At 55.0% G+C, this 20,851-nt stretch overlaps 2 pseudogenes; both read left to right on the forward strand.

The window, feature by feature from the left end:
- Positions 1–710: 710 nt before the first annotated feature.
- LOC135320975 (mitogen-activated protein kinase kinase kinase kinase 1-like) lies at positions 711–15,900 on the forward strand (annotated as a pseudogene).
- Positions 15,901–16,507: 607 nt separating this feature from the next.
- Positions 16,508–20,740, forward strand: LOC135320976 (mitogen-activated protein kinase kinase kinase kinase 1-like; annotated as a pseudogene).
- The last annotated feature ends 111 nt before the right edge of the window (positions 20,741–20,851 follow it).

Here is a 20,851-nt window from a genome sequence, read left to right on the forward strand (position 1 = left end):
AAGGGTCCACAGATGCTGGGATACCGAGCTCTCCAGGGCTGGAGTCTAGGACACTAGGTCTCTTGAAGTCCTGGAGGACCATCATGATGATCCCACAGGGATCTGGAAGTGGCATCCCTGAACCTAGGTGTGGGACTCAAAATAATTAGCCTGATGAACTCTCATGAGTAGCTTTTCCTTGGAAACTCCTGCTGTACCCAGGATTCACCCTTTAGTTGCCAGAGTATGTTGATGATGTTGGGGGGGCGGTTAGATGGGAAGGCTGGAGTGGTGGTCGGATATTGTGGGGAGGATCAGACCCAGGAAGCAGCATCAGTTCTGGCAGGGGCAGACAGCAGGGTGCCCTCTCTCGGAGATCATCTCATGTATTTCCCCACTCTCCCTCTCTGTTTCCAAAGCCCAAGTTCCGTTCTCCATCTGACGAGGGTCTTTGGGGGACTGCGGATGAGGGGCAGCTGAGCCCAGGGGTACTGGTCCGCTGTGCCAGTGGGCCACCCCTCCCGCACACCCCAGCCTCCCGCAGCCACCCGAAGCCCCCACCTAACCGCTCATGCAGGTAACAAGGCAGGCTGGGGAACTTGGTGGGCATAGGTGGGGGTAGGGCAGGTCGGGGGGGTGATTTGGGGGCTGATTTTCCCCACCCCATCTCAGAAATTTCAAATGTGGAACCCAGCCCTCGGGAACATGACCAGCCCCCAATGTTGCCCCCCATGAAGGAAAAGATGAAGAGAAAGGTGAGGCCAGCTGTGCTGAGGACTCACACCGCTGATCGTGGCTGGGGATGCCTGGTCGGGGTTGCAGGGCTGAAGACTAATAATGATGACAGGTGACATTTGTTGAGCAACTCCTCTGTGCCAGACCCTGACCTCATGTCTTTACATGGTGTATACCTTCACAGATGGAGATAGATAGCACAGAAATAGATATTGTCCCCCATTTAAAAATGGGGGAAACTGAGGCACAGCGGGGTAAGTAGATTTCGAAGGTCATAAACCTTTGAGGAGGCAGAGGCAGGATATGAACCTTGGCACTCCAGAGTCTTAACCAGGGCACCTTCCTGTCCCCTCCTCTCTTCTGCTGGATGGGCAGCTGCCCTGCCCCTATGGCCCACCCAGGGATGTGCCCTTCTCCTAAAGTTCTTCAATGGCTGCCCTCTCTGGATCCACAGCACGGCGGCCTTGACACACCACTCCACCAAAGGTGAGCATTCAGGAGATTCTGAGAGAATATGATGGGGATGGGGAGGGTCCTTAATGGAGGTGCAGATGCAGGGACAAGGGGAGGGTTTTAATGGGAGGGGGAGTTGAGGAGCACTGGCGGGGGCAGAGCTGGGGGTGACAGTTGGGTTTTAAGGATCAAAGATGGGTAGAGTGAAGATGAGTTTGAGAGTGAAAACCAGAAAAATTAGAGTTTGGAGGCCAGGAGTGTCAGATAAGGCAGAAAGGCCAGCGTTTGGGGTACAAGCCTAGGGACAGATGGACCCCATTTACCTCAGTTGGAGGTTAGTGGTAGAGAGGCTAAGATCAGCATATTGGGGTCAGGAGACTTAGGGATGGGAATGTAGCCAAAAGGGAAAGTATTTGGGGATCAAAGATGTGGAGACAAGGTCAGTGAAAGGTAAATGTTAAGGAAACAGTAATAGAATTTACTTTCTCTCACACTGGACAGAAAAAGCTATACGTCAGGGCATCTGAATTTGAGGATCAGTGTTGAGATAGGAGTATAATTTAGGGAGCAGACTGGTGAGAAGGGGGGATAGAATTTAGAGGGCTATTACGGGAGGCATGTTTAGTGTTGAGGTCAGAATTGAGGAGACAGAGGGTCAGGATTTGTGGGTTCAGAGATGGAAGAATAAGCAGAACGGGGGAGGTCAGAGGCTGGGGAAAATGAGACCGGCTCCAGGGGAAAGGTCAGGGTTTGAGTTCAGATTTGGGAAAACAGGGACTGGAAATGTCAGTGTTGGAGGCAAGTAGAGAATTGAGGGTCAGGGCTGGGAACAGAGTACCCGTGTTTGGGGTCAGATGAGGGGGCCTGGGAGGTCCTCGATGATGAGGCAGGTCCCAGCATCTTCATATCTGTTCCTCAAGACCAGCACTTACTCCTGGGAGCTGAGGAAGGCATTTTCATTCTGAACCGAAATGATCAGGGGGCCACGCTGGAGATGGTGAGGGCCAGGCAGCTCCGCGGGTGAGCCAAGGGTCAGAGGCTGGAATTGGGATTTTCTGGGGTCTTACAGGAGCTGTCTCCTCCTTGCTCTGCAGTTCTTTCTAGCCGGACTACCTGGGTGTACTCCATCAACAATGTCCTCATGTCTCTCTCAGGTCTGGCTGTGGGTTGGTTGGTATGGGTTGGAGTGGGGGGGTCAGATCTTAAGGAGTCAATGGTCAGGGTGTGGGACCTATCTGGGCACAGCTGAAAAAACACTTAGGATCCCCTTCCACAGAGCCCACAATTCAAATCCCAGCCACGTTTTCAATGTAGGACTTGGGGCAAGAGACTTTGGCTTCCCAAGCCTCTGTTTCCCCATCTGTAAAATGGGGCTCACAATACTGCCACCTCTCAAGTCAGTTTTGAGGTCATTCCTACAATGAGTTTGTCTTTACATTTCTTTGATGGTCATATGACAGTCCTTATCCCACACTTCACTAAACTAGATTGAGCGAGCTGTAGGTTAAAATTTTGTGTCATTGTTTTACAAAAGCTTTGTGTAAAAGAATTTCTCATTTGTGAGGAAACACCAAGCCAAATAGGATTTTTGAGCTCATTAATATCACATCCAGGATGAGAAACTTTTACAAAATCTCTAGGTATGTTTCTTCTTAAACTTTTGTAATATGTGTAACTTCACCTGACTGGTTAAGTGTCCATAGTTTCTCATGTGACTACAGGCGCCACTAGGTTTAGGAACGTACTTATTTTACTCACCATTGTTCACCAGAGCCAAGCACACTGCCTGGCCTCTCGTGGGCATTTAAAATATGATAAGTGAGAAGCAAAGAAATACAGGTGCTTGAGATTTAAAGGCTTGGGCGTTTGAAAGGGATGGGGCCCAGGGAATGTTTGGGAAAAGCTGGGAGTGTGCAGTTCCCTATAACTTCCTGCTTCCCCTACCTACCCACACCCTGCAGGAAAGACCCTCCACCTGTATTCTCATAGCATCCTGGGCCTGCTGGAACGGAAAGAGGCCAGAGCAGGAATCCCCATTGCTCACATCAGTCCCCACCGGCTACTAGTAAGGTACGAGACCCCAGTGGTTCCACAGACCCCTCTAATATCTGATTCCTGCCCCTATCACCCACCCACCACACACTCATGCCTACCTTCTTCTGCAGGAAGAACATGGTCTCCACTAAGATCCAGGATACCAAAGGCTGCCAGGTGTGCTGTGTTGGTGAGCGAGAATCTCGTGGATATTCAGAGGGGAGCGGGGCCAGGGGCATGACTTGGACTGTAGCCACTGAAGAGGGTTGCAGAATTAAGGCAGGGTGTCCAGAGCCCGGGGAAAGATGTGTGGCCTTTGGGGGCGCGGGGCAGGGGAGACAGGATTGACCCTAACCCATCCTTCCCCACCTCCACAGCGGAGGGCGCTAGCTCCCGGGGCCCGTTCCTGTGTGGGGCATTGGAGACATCCGTGGTCCTGCTTCAGTGGTAGCAGCCCGTGAACAAGTTCCTGCTGGTCCGGATAGGGGGCCTGTAAGCACTGGGGACTTTGTCAGGTTCTGTGGCGGGGGCCTTCCACTCTTCTGCTGAGAGCTCTTTGAAGTCGGGCTTCCACCCGAGGTCTCTTCCCAATCTCCCCAAGAGCCTGCTCTCCTGGAGGCTCCTCCTTCTGAGGCCCTCCGGTTCTTTAAGCCCCGCCCTTCGCCCCGGGCCTAATTCTTCTTCAGGCCCTGTGCCCCGCCAGGTCTCTTAGGAGACCCTATTCAGGTTCTTGGAGCCTCTAAGGCTTTGGTGCCTCGGAGGCCACGCCCCCTGGGGGGCCCGGCATTTCTGTCACCAAGGCGGCACGCCCCCTAGTGGAAGCCACGCCCACTCTGAGACCACACCCCTCAACTTCTAAGCCCTCTGAAGCCTCAGCCCCTCAAGTTTCTAGGTGGCACCTCCCAAGACTGAGGGCTCCGGAAATCCTTCGGGAGCCCCAGGCCGACTCTCTTCCAAGGCCCCGCCCCTCACAGGCCCCGCCCCAAACCTCCTCTGAGTCCGCCCCTTCCCGAGCGGCCCGCAGCAGGTGCTCTTCCCGCTACCCACGCCTCTGCCGGTGTTCTCACTGCTGACCGGGCCAGGCTCCGAGCTGCCCGCCGTGTGCATCGGCGTGAGCCCCGGGCAGCCGGCGAAGTCGGTGTTCTTCCACGCCGTGCGCTTCGGCGCGCTCTCCTGCTGGCGGGGCGAGATGAGCGCAGGTGAGTGGGACAGGTCCTGGGAGGGGTGCGGCTTATCAGGTTAGCGGCGTTGGGTCTGGGTAGCTGGGCGGTGCTTAGCCTGAAGCGTAACTGGGAAGCGGGCTGAACTAAGAGGGGACTGGAGAACGTTGGGTATATATAACTGGTGAGATGGATGACGGGGAGGTGGAGAAGGAGGGTGTGAGGAACTCTGTGATGGGTGGGGTTTAGCCTGCTTGCCTGGGGATACAGAGGATGCCTAGCAGAGTATAGGGGAATGAGGTGGAATTGGACCTTGCACTTCCGCCTCTCCACCAGAGCCCAAGGGACCAGTACAAGTGACTCAGGTCGAGGTAGACAAGGTGACAGTCACTTCTGGATTTCTGATGTGCACCTCTGTCTCTGACCATCTCCCAGTCTCCACAAAGCTCAGGAAAGGAAGGAATTCATTAGGAAGTCCTAGGCGGGGAATCTGAGGCCCACAGAGGGGAAGTGACTCACATCACCAGCTGTCAGACCTGCTCTGTGCCCTCTCTGTCTGTGTCTATATTGTCCCCTCTGAATCTCTCTTTCTCAATGTGTCTGTTTTGCCACTTCTTGGTCTCTGCCCAGCTCGCTCCATGTCTGCCTCAGTTTGGATCTGTTTCTGATTTTCTGTCCCTGTCTCTGTCTCCCTCTGACTTTCCTCATTTTAACAAAGTCACATCACCTCCTGCTCAGAGCCCTCCCAAGCCTTCCATTTCCCTCCAACAATGAGCCCAAATTTCGCATCACAGCACTCGAGTCTGATGCCCACAACCACCCCAGGCTGACCCACCTTCTCTCCACTCCGCCCACTTTGCCACTTTTCAGGCCCACCAGGCACTTTCCTACCTCCGGGCCTTTGCACTTGCTCATCTTGTTCACGTTGAGTGGGAATGCTCCCATCCTCAACCCCGTCACCTTCTCAGAGTTGCCTTCGCTGATCACCCAGTATGAAACGTCATACCCCTTCCTACACGTATTTCCTGTTGTCTTTTCTTGCTTTTGTTTTTTCTATTTATTCGCATCTCACATACTGTTTCTTTCTCCTTTTTCTCTTGTCTACTGTCCGTATCCCCCACTGGAATATTCTCTCCACGAGGGTGGGGATCTCTGTCTCTATGTCCACAGCTGTGTCCCCATTGCCTACCTCGGCACCTGGCACACAGTAAATGTGTAGTCGGTTGAATGAATCTATCTCCCTCTGGCCTCTGGTTCCCTGTATCGCTGCCTCTCTCTTTTGCTGACCATTCCTTGTCCCCTCATGTTACCCCCTCCCCATGTGGTACGTGGTGTGGGTGGCAGCCAGGGGCTCCTGGGGCCAGGTTTCCTGGTCCCCATCTGACACCATGCCGGGGTGACCTTTGCAGTCACAGGCCGCCTGTCAGAGCTCCAGATCAGCTATGTCTGCCGGGAAGTGCTCCATGTGAGGGGATGCTTGGTGGGTCTGGGTGGGGGCAGGGCTCTGCTCACACCCCCAGAACACTCACAGCCCCACTCTCCATCCTCCTCCCCAGGGACTGGCCTATCTACACTCACAGAAGAAGATACACCGGGACATCAAGGTGATCTAGGGGCAGAAAAGTAGCCTTGGTGGGTGGGGCCTCTGGGAGATGGTAGTGGTATTTGGAGGGCTCAGGCAGTGTGTGACCAGGGAGCAGAGGCAGAGTTGGGCTGGCAGGAGGGAGGGGTGTCTGTGACAGCCTCTGATCCCCCAACTCTTCCCCAGGGAACCAACATCCCCATCAACGACCCTGGGGAGGTCAGACTGGGTGAGTGTGGCTGGTGGGGGTGGGGAGGGGGACTGGCTGGGAGCCAGAGGGGACAGGGACCCTAGGTCAGTATGTCTCTCCATCTGCCTCCAGCTGACTTTGGTATATCGGCCCAGATCGGGGCCAAACTGGCTCGACGCCTCTCTTTCATTGGGACACCCTACTGGTGAGGGGTGCCTGGCTGGCAGCCAGGGGTGGTGCGGGGTTGGTGGTGATGGGCAGCGGCTTTCCCCACCATGGATCTCTGGCAATCTCCATCCTGCCTTTTTGCCCTTCCTCTGCCTTTCTCTGTTGAGCGTTCTGTGTACTCTGTGGCTCTCCCTTGAGTTTTCCATTTCCCTAGGTCTTTCTGTGCATGTCTCCCCTCCACGTGTTTTTCTCAGTGTTTGTGTTGATTTTGATCCTGATCTCTGTCTCTCCATACCTATCCGTGGCTGTCTTTTCTGTCTGTTTCAGTCTGTGGCTCTCCCTGTCTCTTTGCCTCTCTCTGTCTATGTTTTCTAGTCTATCTCTGACTCTCTGTCTTTACCTCTCTCCGTGTTTACTTCTGTCTCTCTGCCTCTTTGTGTCTGCATCCAACTCTCTCTGTGTCCCATTCTCCGGCTCGCTCCCTGTCTCTCTCCTGTCCCCCCACCCCCTACCTAGGAGTCTCCCCTCCCCTTCATCATGTCACCCCTGGCTCTCTGAGGGTCTCTGCCCCTAGGATGGCTCCGGAAGTGGCGGCCGTGGCCCTGAAGGGGGGATACAACTAGCTGTGTGACATCTGGTCTCTGGGCATCACAGACATGGAATTAGCCGAGCTACAGCCACCACTCTTTCACGTTCACCCTCTCAGGTAGGCAGATGTGGCAGGTCCCCTGGTCCCAGAGATCCCACTCGACTCTGACCCTGAACACCACCCCCGCCTGCTTCCCCACATCAAGACCCCCCTACAGGGGATCCCTCTCCCTTCGAGCCCAACCCGAGAACCTCAACCCAGAAAGCATTTTCTCCAGTCCACACCAGGAGCCCCCAGTGCAGGGAGTCCTGCCTTGAGGCTCCCCCGAACCCTCTGCAACTCTGTAACATGATGAGCAGCATCCCCTGGAAGTGGCGTCCTATGCATCGTAAAACATACCCCTCATTCTCCTCCTGACCCTCACTGCTCTCTCCTGACCACAGTGCCATCGGGGGTCCCTCACATCGTGAGATCTGACCTCCACAGAGAAGTCTGAATCCCATGTTCTGTCCTTGCTTTCTAGAATTCTCTTCCGCATGACCAAGAGTGGCTATCAGCCTCCTCGGCTAAAGGAAAAAGGCAAATGGTAGGAGAGAGTCATGGGAAGGCGGGGGAGAGAGGGCAGAGTCAGGGCTGATGGTCTGATGGGAGGGTCTCTGGTCCCCTCAGCCAAGAACTTGCCTTTTGGGGGGGTTATTTATTTATTTATTTACTTTTAGAGGAGGGGGTTGAACCTAGGGCTTCCTGCATGCTAAGCATGCGCTCTAACACTTGAACTGTACCCTCCCCCAGTACTTGCCTTTTTCTTCCCAAGGTCGGCTGCCTTCCACATCTTCGTCAAAGTCACCCTCACCAAGAGCGCCAAGAAATGACCTGGCGCCACCAAGATGCTCAGTGTAAACCTCCCCTCCCTGAGCCGCCTTCCCAAACTCACCCACTGTGAGAACCCCCCCAGGGCCTCCCTCGGCTCCCTAGAACACTGATGATTTTATTCCACAGAACGCCTATGGCCCTTTCAAAGTCCCTGCTCCCTCTGAAATCCCCAGGGCTCCGCCTTCCAAGACCCTCCAAATTGTACCCCAGACCTTTCCCCCAAGATATGCTGAGTTCTAAAACCTCACAAGTTGCCAACGGCTTCAGGACCCATTCCTGGGGGTTCTCTGGAATTCCAGGGGACACCCGAGACACCTCTGGAATTCTCCAACTTCTCTAAATTCGTCTGATCCCTTCAGACACCTCAGAATCCCCCAGGTGGCAGCTGCCCAGACTTCCCCGCCTTCTTCCTCTATTGGCACCTTCACCGCCAGATTCCCTTAGATGGGTTCTCAAGCCCCTGTGCCAGCCCTCTCCCTGCAGCCCAGCCCTCTGTCTGCTGACCGCCTCCTCCTCCCACCCCCAGCACCGACTGTTGTCCCAGCCTGGGCTAAACAGAGGCCTGATCCTAGAGCTTCTTGACAAACTGAGGAACCCAGGGAAGGGGGCAGCTGTTGGCGAGATTGAAGATGAGGAGCCTGAGGTGAGTGGGCCTTGCTTGGATGACAAAAGCACTGGACGGTCCCCACCTTTGCTCAGGCTGCTCCCCTGCCTGGGGTGTCCCCTTGTTGCCTCTCTTAGAAGGAGAAAAGCCAGGGAGCATGGGGGGCTTGGCACAGAGCTGGGGGCACAGAGGTTACGGGAGAGCCGAGGGCTCCAGACTGGGCTGCTGGAGGCCGGTGGGCCTGACGCGGCTGCCGCTCTGCCCAGCTACCCCCCGCCATCCCTCGGCGGATCTGATCCACCCATCTATCCAGCTCTGTGGGGATCCCAGTTGCGAACTGCTGTCGTCAGTAGAGAATCCTTAAGCTTTGGAGACCCTTGTAATCCCCTCATCAGATTGCCAGAGACCCCAGAGATCCTCCTCACTTCTAAACAGACCCTCAGAGGCCCCCCATTACCATCTGATCCCACAAGAGGCCCCAGAGAACCTCATCTACAAAATGATTCTAGAGACCCCTACCTCTCCACTCTGCACACGGAACCCATAAAATTTCCTATAACCACCAGGACTCCCAGAGACCTCAGAAACCTTGTTCTGATCCCAGATACCCAAGTGGAATCTAAAAACAAACACTCTATAACCATGTTGAGCCCCCATCGCCCTGATCACAAATCTTGACCCCAAAATGAGACCCCTGTAAACCAAGATCCCTCGCCTGAAGGGACAGCTCCAGTCCTAAGATCCTGGCTGCAGACCACACCCACACCCCAGTTCTATTCTTTCTATTCCCGAATCCATGTCCCCAGCTCACTGTGTGTCACCTGCATACCACCCCACCCCAAACCCCATGGCGGCACATAGAGTTCATGATGCTCAGAGGCATGTAGTCGAGACCCACAGCTGACAAGGTGAGATGCCTCCCCACTGCCCTGCCGCCCTCCCCTACCCCTGGGCCACTGCTGACCCTTTCCTATCCCACAGGCTCGCTTACAACCCCCTGGAGGCTTCAAGAGCAGCAGTCCTAGGTCAGGGACCCTCAGCGTGGGAGGGGGGCTGGGATATGTGTGGGGACCGCCCGAGGCTCATGCCTGTCCCTCCTCAGGAGGAACCTGTCAGAGTCCGAAGATGACTACGACAACGTGGACATGTGAGAGAGTGCCACAGACCCCACCAAGCCCCACCATCCATGACCCCAACCTCAGCCCCTGCTTTCCTTCCACCACTCAGCCGTGACCCCTGGCTGGACACTCAGTACCCACACCTACCTTCACCCTAACCCTGACCCTCCCAGACCAGCCCCCACTCTCCTCCCCACCAACCCTTCACCCCTAACCTCACCCCAACTCAACCCTGGAGCCCCTGCCACATCCTAGTACCCAGCACTCACGTCATTCACTGATTCATGTCTGGCTGCTTCTCCAGACTGAGCTCCTCGACAGCAGGAGCCCTGCCTGCTCTCGCACTGTTGAAGCCTAGCATTGTGCTGGCACACACTCTGTAGACTTCTTTGTGAATGTATGAATGAATGAATGAATGAATGAACAAATGAATGGGTAAACTGATTTTTCTCTTCCTTCCCCAGGCCTGTGGTAGTGGAGACACGCCCAGCAGATGATCCTACTGCCCCCAGCAACCTCTATATCCAGGAATGAGTCCCTGGGGTTGGGGGTGTGTGTTAGGAATCAGTCTCTGTACACCTTCCCCTCCACAGTGGACACAATATTGTGGTCATGATATGCCTGTGTCTCCCAATAAACGTGATTTTACCCTCTGCTGTCATCTTGGATTTCTGGGGGAAGGGGAGGAGTGCCGAATTCCTGGATGCCTACTGACGCCCCCCAAATTTCAATGATCCAGTACAACATCAGGGAAGTAGCACAGACATTATTTCTACAGCACATGGTCACCTCTCCCCAAGCAGACTTGGGAGGAGGGATTTGGGGACTAAGTGGCTTGCTGTAAGAATAAGGCACTTGAAGTGGGAGTGAAGGGCCACCTGTGGGTGTCTCAGCTAAGCTGGTCCTCATACAGCTTGTGGAAACAATCACCAGCAGGGAAGAAATCCCAACATCTCTCTTGGTACAGACCAGCCCCCACTCTCCTCCCCACCAACCCTTGACCCCTAACCTCACCCCAACTCAACCTTGGACCCCCTGCCACATCCAAGTCCCCAGCTCCTCCTAGATGTTGCTCCAACACCCAGACCTCAACTGCAGCCATAACCCCCAACCCCTGACCTCATCTTTCTTTATCTTCTCACCCAAACTCAGACTGAATCTCAGCCCCTGGGAATTCTGCCCCCTCCAGACCCTCAGTCCCAGAACTCAACCTCAACCCCAGGAATCAACCCAGGTCCCCATCTCTCTCAGCCACAGGCCTGCGGGAGATCCATTCCACACATCTCGTCTGTAGTAGGCTCCCATGCGTCATGACCGGCACCAAGGGAGAACCCGACCACCAGGAGCTCATAGGACCTGTGTTACTAGGTGGTTGTGATGATGCAGAGACCTAATGCAATATAAACACTGATATCCAAGTGTTGCTGTTACTATGATTGTCATGGTTATTAGTCCTTTCACCCTCAGCTCCAGCCCAGACACAGTCAAATCCTGGCCATCATGAGCTCAGACTTCCAGCCCTACCCCAACCCAGTTCTTGCTCCCAAAACCCTCTTTCCCCACTTAACCCATCTGTGTGTTTCAGCCCCACCCTCGCAGAAGACATACCTCCTCCTCTACCCCCCATAGTTAGGTCCTGGGCCACAGCTGGGGGGCTAGGTCCAGGAGGCAAGGGTCCACAGATGCTGGGATACCGAGCTCTCCAGGGCTGGAGTCTAGGACACTAGGTCACTTGAAGTCCTGGAGGACCATCATGATGATCCCACAGGGATCTGGAAGTGGGATCCCTGAACCTAGGTGTGGGACTCAAAATAATTAGCCTGATATACACTCATCAGTAGTTTTTCCTTGGAAACTCCTGCTGTACCCAGGTTTCACCCTTTATTTGCCAGAATATGTTGATGTTGTTGGGGGGGCGGTTAGATGGGAAGGCTGGAGTGGTGGTCGGATATTGTGGGGAGGGTCAGACCCAGGATGAAGCATCAGTTCTGGCAGGGGCATACTGCAGGGTGCCCTCTCTCAGAGATCATCTCATGTATTTTCCCACACTCCCTCTCTGTTTCCAAAGCCCAAGTTCCGTTCTCCATCTGTCGAGGGTCCTGGGGAGACTGCGGATGAGGGGCAGCTGAGCCCAGGAGTACTGGTCCACTGTGCCAGTGGGCCTCCCGCCACACACCCCAACTTAAGCCTCCCGCAGTCACCCGAAGCCCCCACCTAACCGCTCATGCAGGTAACAGGGCAGGCGGGGGTAGGAGGTGGGCAGATGTGGGGGTTGCGCAGAGCAGGGTGTGCTTTGGGGGCTGACTTTCCCCACCCCATCTCAGAACCTTCACTCTGGAACCCAGCCCTCCGGGAGCCTGACCAGCCCCCGCTGTTGCCCCCCATGAAGGAAAAGATGAAGAGAAAGGTGAGGCCAGCTGTGCTGAGGACTCACACCTCTGATCGGGGCTGGGGATGCCTGGTTGGGGTTGCGGGGCTGAAGACTAATAATGATGACAGGTGACATTTGTTGAGCAACTCCTCTGTGCCAGACACTGACCTCATGTCTTTACATGATATATGCCTTCACAGATGGAGTTAGATAGCACAGAGTTAGACATTGTCTCCCATTTCAAAATGGGGAAACTGAGGCACAGCGGGGTAAGTAGATTTCGAAGGTCATAAACCTTTGAGGAGGCAGAGGCAGGATATGAACCTTGGCTCTCCAGAGTCTTAACCAGGGCACCTTCCTGTCCCCTCCTCTCTTCTGCTGGATGGGCTGCTGCTCTGCCCCTATGGCCCCCCCAGGGTTGTGCCCTTCTCCTAAAGTTGTTCAATGGCTGCCCTCTCCGGATCCACAGCACGGCGGCTTCGACACACCCCTCCAACAAATGTGAGCATTCAGGAGAGTCTCAGAGTATGTGATGGGGATGGGGAGGGTCCTTAATGGAGGTACAGATGCAGAGACAAGGGGAGGGTCTTAATGGGGTTGGAGTGGACGAGCTGTGTTGGGGGCAGAGCCAGGGGTGACAGTTGGGGTTTAAGGATCAAAGATGGGTAGAGTGAAGATGAGTTTCAGGGTGAAAACCAGAAAAATTAGAGTTTGGAGGCCAGGAGTGTCAGATAAGGCAGAAAGGCCAGCGTTTGGAGTACAAGCCTAGGGACAGATGGACCCCATTTACCTCAGTTGGAGGTTAGTGGCAGAGAGGCGAAGATCAGCATTATGGGGTCAGGAGTTTTAGGGATTAGAATGTAGCCGAAAGGGAAAGTATTTGGGGATCAAAGATGTGGAGACAAGGTCAGTGAAGGGTAAACGTTAAGGAAACAGTATTAGAATTTACTTTCTGTCACACTGGACAGAAAAAGCTATACGTCAGGGCATCTGAATTTGAGGATCAGTGTTGAGATAGGAGTAGCATTTAGGGAGCAAACTGGTGAGAAGGGGGGATAGAATTTAGAGGGCTATTACGGGAGGCATGTTTAGTGTTGAGGTCAGAATTGAGGAGACAGAGGGTCAGGATTTGTGGGTCAGAGATGGAAGAACCAGCAGAACGGGGGAGGTCAGAGGCTGGGGAGAATGAGACCGGCTCCAGGGAACAGGTCAGGGTTTGAGTTCAGATTTGGGAAAACAGGGACTGGAAATGTCAGTGTTGGAGGCAAGTAGAGAATTGAGGGTCAGGGCTGGGAACAGAGTACCCGTGTTTGGGGTCAGATGAGGGGGCCTGGGAGGTCCTCGATGATGAGGCAGGTCCCAGCATCTTCATAGCTGTTCCCCAAGACCAGCACTTACTCCTGGGAGCTGAGGAAGGCATTTTCATTCTGAACCGAAATGATCTGGAGGCCACGCTGGAGATGGTGAGGGCCAGGCGGCACCGCGGGTGAGCCAAGGGTGGGAGGCTGGAACTGGGAGGTGCTGGTGTCTTACAGGAGCTGTCTCCTCCATCGTCTGCAGCTCTCTTCTAGCCCGACTACCTTGGTGTTCTCCATCAACAATGTCCTCATGTCTCTCTCAGGTCTGGCTGTGGATTGGTAGGGATGGGTTGGGGTGGGGGGGTCAGAACTTAAGGAGTCAATGGTCAGGGTGTGGGAGCTAGCTGGGCACAGCTGAAAAAAACACTTAGGATCCCCTACCACAGAGCCCACAATTCAAATCCCAGCCACGTTTTCAATGTAGGACTTGGGGCAAGAGACTTTGGCTTCCCAAGCCTCTGTTTCCCCATCTGTACAATGGGGCTCACAATACTGCCACGTCTCAAGTCAGTTTTGAGGTCATTCCTACAGTGAGTTAGTCTTTACATTTCTTTGATGGTCATATGACAGACCTTATCCCACATTTTATTAACTAGAGTGAGTGAGCTGTACGTTAAAATTTTGTGTCATTGTTTTAGAAACGCTTTGTGTAAAGAATTTCTCATTTGTGAGGAAACACCAAGCCAGATAGGATTTGTGAGCTCATTAATATCACATGTGGGATGAGAAACTTTTACAGAATCTCTAGGTATGTTTCTTCTTAAACTTTTGTAATATGTGTAACTTCAGCTGACTGGTTAAGTGTCCATAGTTTCTCATGTGACTACAGGCACCACTAGGGTTAGGAACATACTTATTTTAGGCACCATTGTTCACCAGAGCCAAGCACACTGCCTGGCCTCCCGTGGGCATTTAAAATATGTTAAGTGAGAAGCGAAGAAATACAGGTGCTTGAGACTTAAAGCGTTGGGCATTTCAAAGGAATGTGGCCCAGGGAAGGGATGGGGAAAGCTGGGAGTGTGCATTGCCCTATAAATTACTGCTTCCCCTAAATACACACACCCTGCAGGAAAGACCCCCCTCCTATATTCTCATAGCATCCTGGGCTTGCTGGAACGGAAAGAGGCCAGAGCAGGAAGCCCCAGTGCTCACATCAGTCCCCACCGGCTCCTAGCAAGGTACGAGACCCCAGTGGAACCACAGAACCCTCTAATATCTGATTCCTGCCCCCAAACCCCACCCCCACCCCGACTCACGCCTACCTTGTTCTGCAGGAAGAACATGGTCTCCACTAAGATCCAGGATACCAAAGGCTGCCAGGCGTGCTGTGTGGGTGAGCGAGAATCTCGTGGATATTCAGAGGGGAGCGGGGCCAGGGGCATGACTTGGACTGTAGCCACTGAAGAGGGTTGCAGAATTAAGGCAGGGTGTCCAGAGCCCGGGGAAAGATGTGTGGCCTTTGGGGGCGCGGGGCAGGGGAGACAGGATTGACCCTAACCCATCCTTCCCCACCTCCACAGCGGAGGGCGCTAGCTCCGGGGGCCCGTTCCTGTGTGGGGCATTGGAGACATCCGTGGTCCTGCTTCAGTGGTAGCAGCCCGTGAACAAGTTCCTGCTGGTCCGGATAGGGGGCCTGTAAGCACTGGGGACTTTGTCAGGTTCTGTGGCGGGGGCCTTCCACTCTTCTGCTGAGAGCTCTTTGAAGTCGGGCTTCCACCCGAGGTCTCTTCCCAATCTCCCCAAGAGCCCGCTCACCTGGAGGCTCCTCCTTCTGAGGCCCTCCGGTTCTTTAAGCCCCGCCTTTCGCCCCGGGCCTTATTCTTCTTCAGGCCCAGTGCCCCGCCAGGTCTCTTAGGAGACCCTATTCAGGTTCTTGGAGCCTCTAAGACTTTGGTGCCTCGGAGGCCACGCCCCCTGGGGGGCCCGGCCTTGCTGACACCAAGGCGGCACGCCCCCTAGTGGAAGCCACGCCCACTCTGAGACCACACCCCTCAACTTCTAAGCCCTCTGAAGCCTCAGCCCCTCAAGTTTCTAGGTGGCACCTCCCAAGACTGAGGGCTCCGGAAATCCTTCGGGAGCCCCAGGCCGACTCTCTTCCAAGGCCCCGCCCCTCACAGGCCCCGCCCCAAACCTCCTCTGAGTCCGCCCCTTCCCGAGCGGCCCGCAGCAGGTGCTCTTCCCGCTACCCACGCCTCTGCCGGTGTTCTCACTGCTGACCGGGCCAGGCTCCGAGCTGCCCGCCGTGTGCATCGGCGTGAGCCCCGGGCAGCCGGCGAAGTCGGTGTTCTTCCACGCCGTGCGCTTCGGCGCGCTCTCCTGCTGGCGGGGCGAGATGAGCGCAGGTGAGTGGGACAGGTGCTGGGAGGGGTGCGGCTTATCAGGTTAGCGGCGTTGGGTCTGGGTAGCTGGGCGGTGCTTAACCAGAAGCGTAACTGGGAAGCGGGCTGAACTAAGAGGGGACTGGAGAACGTTGGGTATATATAACTGGTGAGATGGATGACGGGGAGGGGGAGAAGGAGGGTGTGAGGAACTCTGTGATGGGTGGGGTTTAGCCTGCTTGCCTGGGGATACAGAGGATGCCTAGCAGAGTATAGGGGAATGAGGTGGAATTGGACCTTGCACTTCCGCCTCTCCACCAGAGCCCAAGGGACCAGTACAAGTGACTCAGGTCGAGGAAGACAAGGTGATGGTCACTTCTGGATTTCTGATGTGCACCTCTGTCTCTGACCATCTCCCAGTCTCCACAAAGCTCAGGAAAGGAAGGAATTCATTAGGAAGTCCTAGGCGGGGAATCTGAGGCCCACAGAGGGGAAGTGACTCACATCACCAGCTGTCAGACCTGCTCTGTGCCCTCTCTGTCTGTGTCTATATTGTCCCCTCTGAATCTCTCTTTCTCAATGTGTCTGTTTTGCCACTTCTTGGTCTCTGCCCAGCTCACTCTTTGTCTGCCTCAGTTTGGATCTGTGTCTTATTTTCTGTCCCTGACTCTGTCTCCCTCTGACTTTCCTCATTTTAACAAAGTCACATCACCTCCTGCTCAGAGCCCTCCAAGCCTTCCATTTCCCTCCAACAATAAGCCCAAATTTCGCATCACAGCACTCGAGTCTGATGCCCACAACCACCCCAGGCTGACCCACCTTCTCTCCACTCCACCCACTTTGCCACTTTCCAGGCCCACCAGGCACTTTCCTACCTCCGGGCCTTTGCACTTGCTCATCTTGTTCACGTTGAGTGGGAATGCTCCCATCCTCAACCCCGTCACCTTCTCAGAGTTGCTTAGCTGTTCACCCAGTATGAAACGTCATACCCCTTCCCACACGTATTTCCTGTTGTCTTTTCTTCCTTTTGTTTTTTTCTATTTATTCGCATCTCACATACTGTTTCTTTCACCTATATCTCTTGTCTACTGTCCGTATCCCCCACTGGAATATTCTCTCCACGAGGGTGGGGATCTCTGTCACTGTGTCCACAGCTGTGTCCGCATTGCCTACCACGGCGCCTGGCACACAGTAAATGTGTAGTCTGTTGAATAAATCTATCTCCTTTTGGCCTCTGGTTCCCTGCATTGCTGCCTCTCTTTTCCTGACCATTCCTTGTCACCTCCTGTTACTCCCTCCCCATGTGGTACGTAGTTTGGGTGGCAGTCAGGGGCTCCTGGGGCCAGGTTTCCTGGTCCCCATCTGACACCCTGCCGGTGTGACCTTTGCAGTCACAAGCCCCCAGTCAGAGATCCAGATCAGCTATATCTGCTGGGAAGTGCTCCAGGTGAGGCGATGCTTGGTGGGTTAGGGAGGGGGGAGGCGATGCTTGGTGGGTTTGTGTGGGGGCAGATCTCTGCTCAGACCCGCAGAACACTCACAGCCCCCCTCTCCATCCTCCTCCCCAGGGACTGGCCTATCTACACTCACAGAATAAGATACACCGGGACATCAAGGTGATCTAGGGGCAGAAAAGTAGCCTTGGTGGGTGGGGCCTCTGGGAGATGGCAGTGGTATTTGGAGGGCTCAGACGGTGTGTGACCAGGGAGCAGAGGCAGAGTTGGGCTGGCAGGAGGGAGGGGTGTCTGTGACAGCCTCTGATCCCCCAACTCTTCCCCAGGGAACCAACATCCCCATCAACGACCCTGGGGAGGTCAGACTGGGTGAGTGTGGCTGGTGGGGGTGGGGAGGGGGACTGGCTGGGAGCCAGAGGGGACAGGGACCGTAGGTCAGTATGTCTCTCCTTCTGCCTCCAGCTGACTTTGGTATATCGGCCCAGATCGGGGCCACACTGGCTCGACGCCTCTCTTTCATTCGGACACCCTACAGGTGAGGGGTGCCTGGCTGGCAGCCAGGGGTGGTGCGGGGTTGGTGGTGGTGGACAGCGGCTTTCCCCACCATGGATCTCTGGCAATCTCCATCCTGCCTTTTTGCCCTTCCTCTGCCTTTCTCTGTTGAGCGTTCTGTGTACTCTGTGGCTCTCCCTTGAGTTTTCCTTTTCCCTAGGTCTTTCTGTGCATGTCTCCCCTCCACGTGTTTTTCTCAGTGTTTGTGTTGATTTTGATCCTGATCTCTGTCTCTCCATACCTATCCGTGGCTGTCTTTTCTGTCTGTTTCAGTCTGTGGCTCTCCCTGTCTCTTTGCCTCTCTCTGTCTATGTTTTCTAGTCTATCTCTGACTCTCTGTCTTTACCTCTCTCCGTATTTATTTCTGTCTCTCTGCCTCTTTGTGTCTGCATCCAACTCTCTCTGTGTCCCATTCTCCGGCTCGCTCCCTGTCTCTCTCCTGTCCCCCCACCCCCTACCTAGGAGTCTCCCCTCCCCTTCATCATGTCACCCCTGGCTCTCTGAGGGTCTCTGCCCCTAGGATGGCTCCGGAAGTGGCGGCCGTGGCCCTGAAGGGGGGATACAACGAGCTGTGTGACATCTGGTCTCTGGGCATCACAGCCATGGAATTAGCCGAGCTACAGCCACCACTCTTTCACGTTCACCCTCTCAGGTAGGCAGATGTGGCAGGTCCCCTGGTCCCAGAGATCCCACTCGACTCTGACCCTGAACACCACCCCCGCCTGCTTCCCCACATCAAGACCCCCCTACAGGGGATCCCTCTCCCTTCGAGCCCAACCCGAGAACCTCAACCCAGAAAGCATTTTCTCCAGTCCACACCAGGAGCCCCCAGTGCAGGGAGTCCTGCCTTGAGGCTCCCCCGAACCCTCTGCAACTCTGTAACATGATGAGCAGCATCCCCTGGAAGTGGCGTCCTGTGCATCGTAAAACCTACCCCTCATTCTCCTCCTGACCCTCACTGCTCTCTGCTGACCTCAGTGCCATCGGGGGTACCTCACATCGTGAGATCTGACCTCCACTGAGAAGTCTGAATCCCATGTTCTGTCCTTGCTTTCTAGAATTCTCTTCCTCATGACCAAGAGTGGCTATCAGCCTCCTCGGCTAAAGGAAAAAGGCAAATGGTAGGAGAGAGTCATTGGAAGGCGGGGGAGAGAGGGCAGAGTCAGGGCTGATGGTCTGATGGGAGGGTCTCTGGTCCCCTCAGCCAAGAACTTGCCTTTTGGGGGGGTTATTTATTTATTTATTTACTTTTAGAGGAGGGGGTTGAACCTAGGGCTTCCTGCATGCTAAGCATGCGCTCTGATACTTGAACTGTACCCTCCCCCAGTACTTGCCTTTTTCTTCCCAAGGTCGGCTGCCTTCCACATCTTCGTCAAAGTCACCCTCACCAAGAGCGCCAAGAAATGACCTGGCGCCACCAAGATGCTCAGTGTAAACCTCCCCTCCCTGAGCAGCCTTCCCAGACTCACCCCCTGTGAGAACCCCCCCAGGGCCTCCCTCGGCTCCCTAGAACACTGATGATTTTATTCCACAGAACGCCTATTGCCCTTTCAAAGTCCCTGCTCCCTCTGAAATCCCCAGGGCTCCGCCTTCCAAGACCCTCCAAATTGTACCCCAGACCCTTCCCCCAAGATATGCTGAGTTCTAAAACCTCACAAGTTGCCAACGGCTTCAGGACCCATTCCTGGGGGTTCTCTGGAATTCCAGGGGACACCCGAGACACCTCTGGAATTCTCCAACTTCTCTAAATTCGTGTGATCCCTTCAGACACCTCAGAATCCCCCAGGTGGCAGCTGCCCAGACTTCCCCGCCTTCTTCCTCTATTGGCACCTTCACCGCCAGATTCCCTTAGATGGGTTCTCAAGCCCCTGTGCCAGCCCTCTCCCTGCAGCCCAGCCCTCTGTCTGCTGACCGCCTCCTCCTCCCACCCCCAGCACCGACTGTTGTCCCAGCCCGGGCTAAACAGAGGCCTGATCCTAGAGCTTCTTGACAAACTGAGGAACCCAGGGAAGGGGGCAGCTGTTGGCGAGATTGAAGATGAGGAGCCTGAGGTGAGTGGGCCTTGCTTGGATGACAAAAGCACTGGACGGTCCCCACCTTTGCTCAGGCTGCTCCCCTGCCTGGGGTGTCCCCTTGTTGCCTCTCTTAGAAGGAGAAAAGCCAGGGAGCATGGGGAGCTTGGCACAGAGCTGGGGGCACAGAGGTTACGGGAGAGCCGAGGGCTCCAGACTGGGCTGCTGGAGGCCGGTGGGCCTGACGCGGCTGCCGCTCTGCCCAGCTACCCCCCGCCATCCCTCGGCGGATCTGATCCACCCATCGATCCAGCTCTGTGGGGATCCCAGTTGCGAACTGCTGTCGTCAGTAGAGAATCCTTAAGCTTTGGAGACCCTTGTAATCCCCTCATCAGATTGCCAGAGACCCCAGAGATCCTCCTCACTTCTAAACAGACCCTCAGAGGCCCCCCATTACCATCTGATCCCACAAGAGGCCCCAGAGAACCTCATCTACAAAATGATTCTAGAGACCCCTACCTCTCCGCTCTGCACACGGAACCCATAAAATTTCCTATAACCACCAGGACTCCCAGAGACCTCAGAAACCTTGTTCTGATCCCAGATACCCAAGTGGAATCTAAAAACAAACTCTCTAAAACCATGTTGAGCCCCCATCGCCCTGATCACAAATCTTGACCCCAAAATGAGACCCCTGTAAACCAAGATCCCTCCCCTGAAGGGACAGCTCCAGTCCTAAGATCCTGGCTGCAGACCACACCCACACCCCAGTTCTATTCTTTCTATTCCCGAATCCATGTCCCCAGCTCACTGTGTGTCACCTGCATACCACCCCACCCCAAACCCCATGGCGGCACATAGAGTTCATGATGCTCAGAGGCATGTAGTCCAGACCCACAGCTGACAAGGTGAGATGCCTCCCCACTGCCCCGCCGCCCTCCCCTACCCCTGGGCCACTGCTGACCCTTTCCTATCCCACAGGCTCGCTTACAACCCCCTGGAGGCTTCAAGAGCAGCAGTCCTAGGTCAGGGACCCTCAGCGTGGGAGGGGGGCTGGGATAGGTGTGGGGACCGCCCGAGGCTCATGCCTGTCCCTCCTCAGGAGGAACCTGTCAGAGTCCGAAGATGACTACGACAACGTGGACATGTTAGAGAGCGCCACAGACCCCACCAAGCCCCACCATCCATGACCCCAACCTCAGCCCCTGCTTTCCTTCCACCACTCAGCCGTGACCCCTGGCTGGACACTCAGTACCCACACCTACCTTCACCCTAACCCTGACCCTCCCACACCAGCCCCC

This window comes from Camelus dromedarius, unplaced genomic scaffold (assembly GCF_036321535.1).
Source record: "Camelus dromedarius isolate mCamDro1 unplaced genomic scaffold, mCamDro1.pat HAP1_SCAFFOLD_45, whole genome shotgun sequence".
Lineage (NCBI taxonomy): Eukaryota > Metazoa > Chordata > Mammalia > Artiodactyla > Camelidae > Camelus > Camelus dromedarius.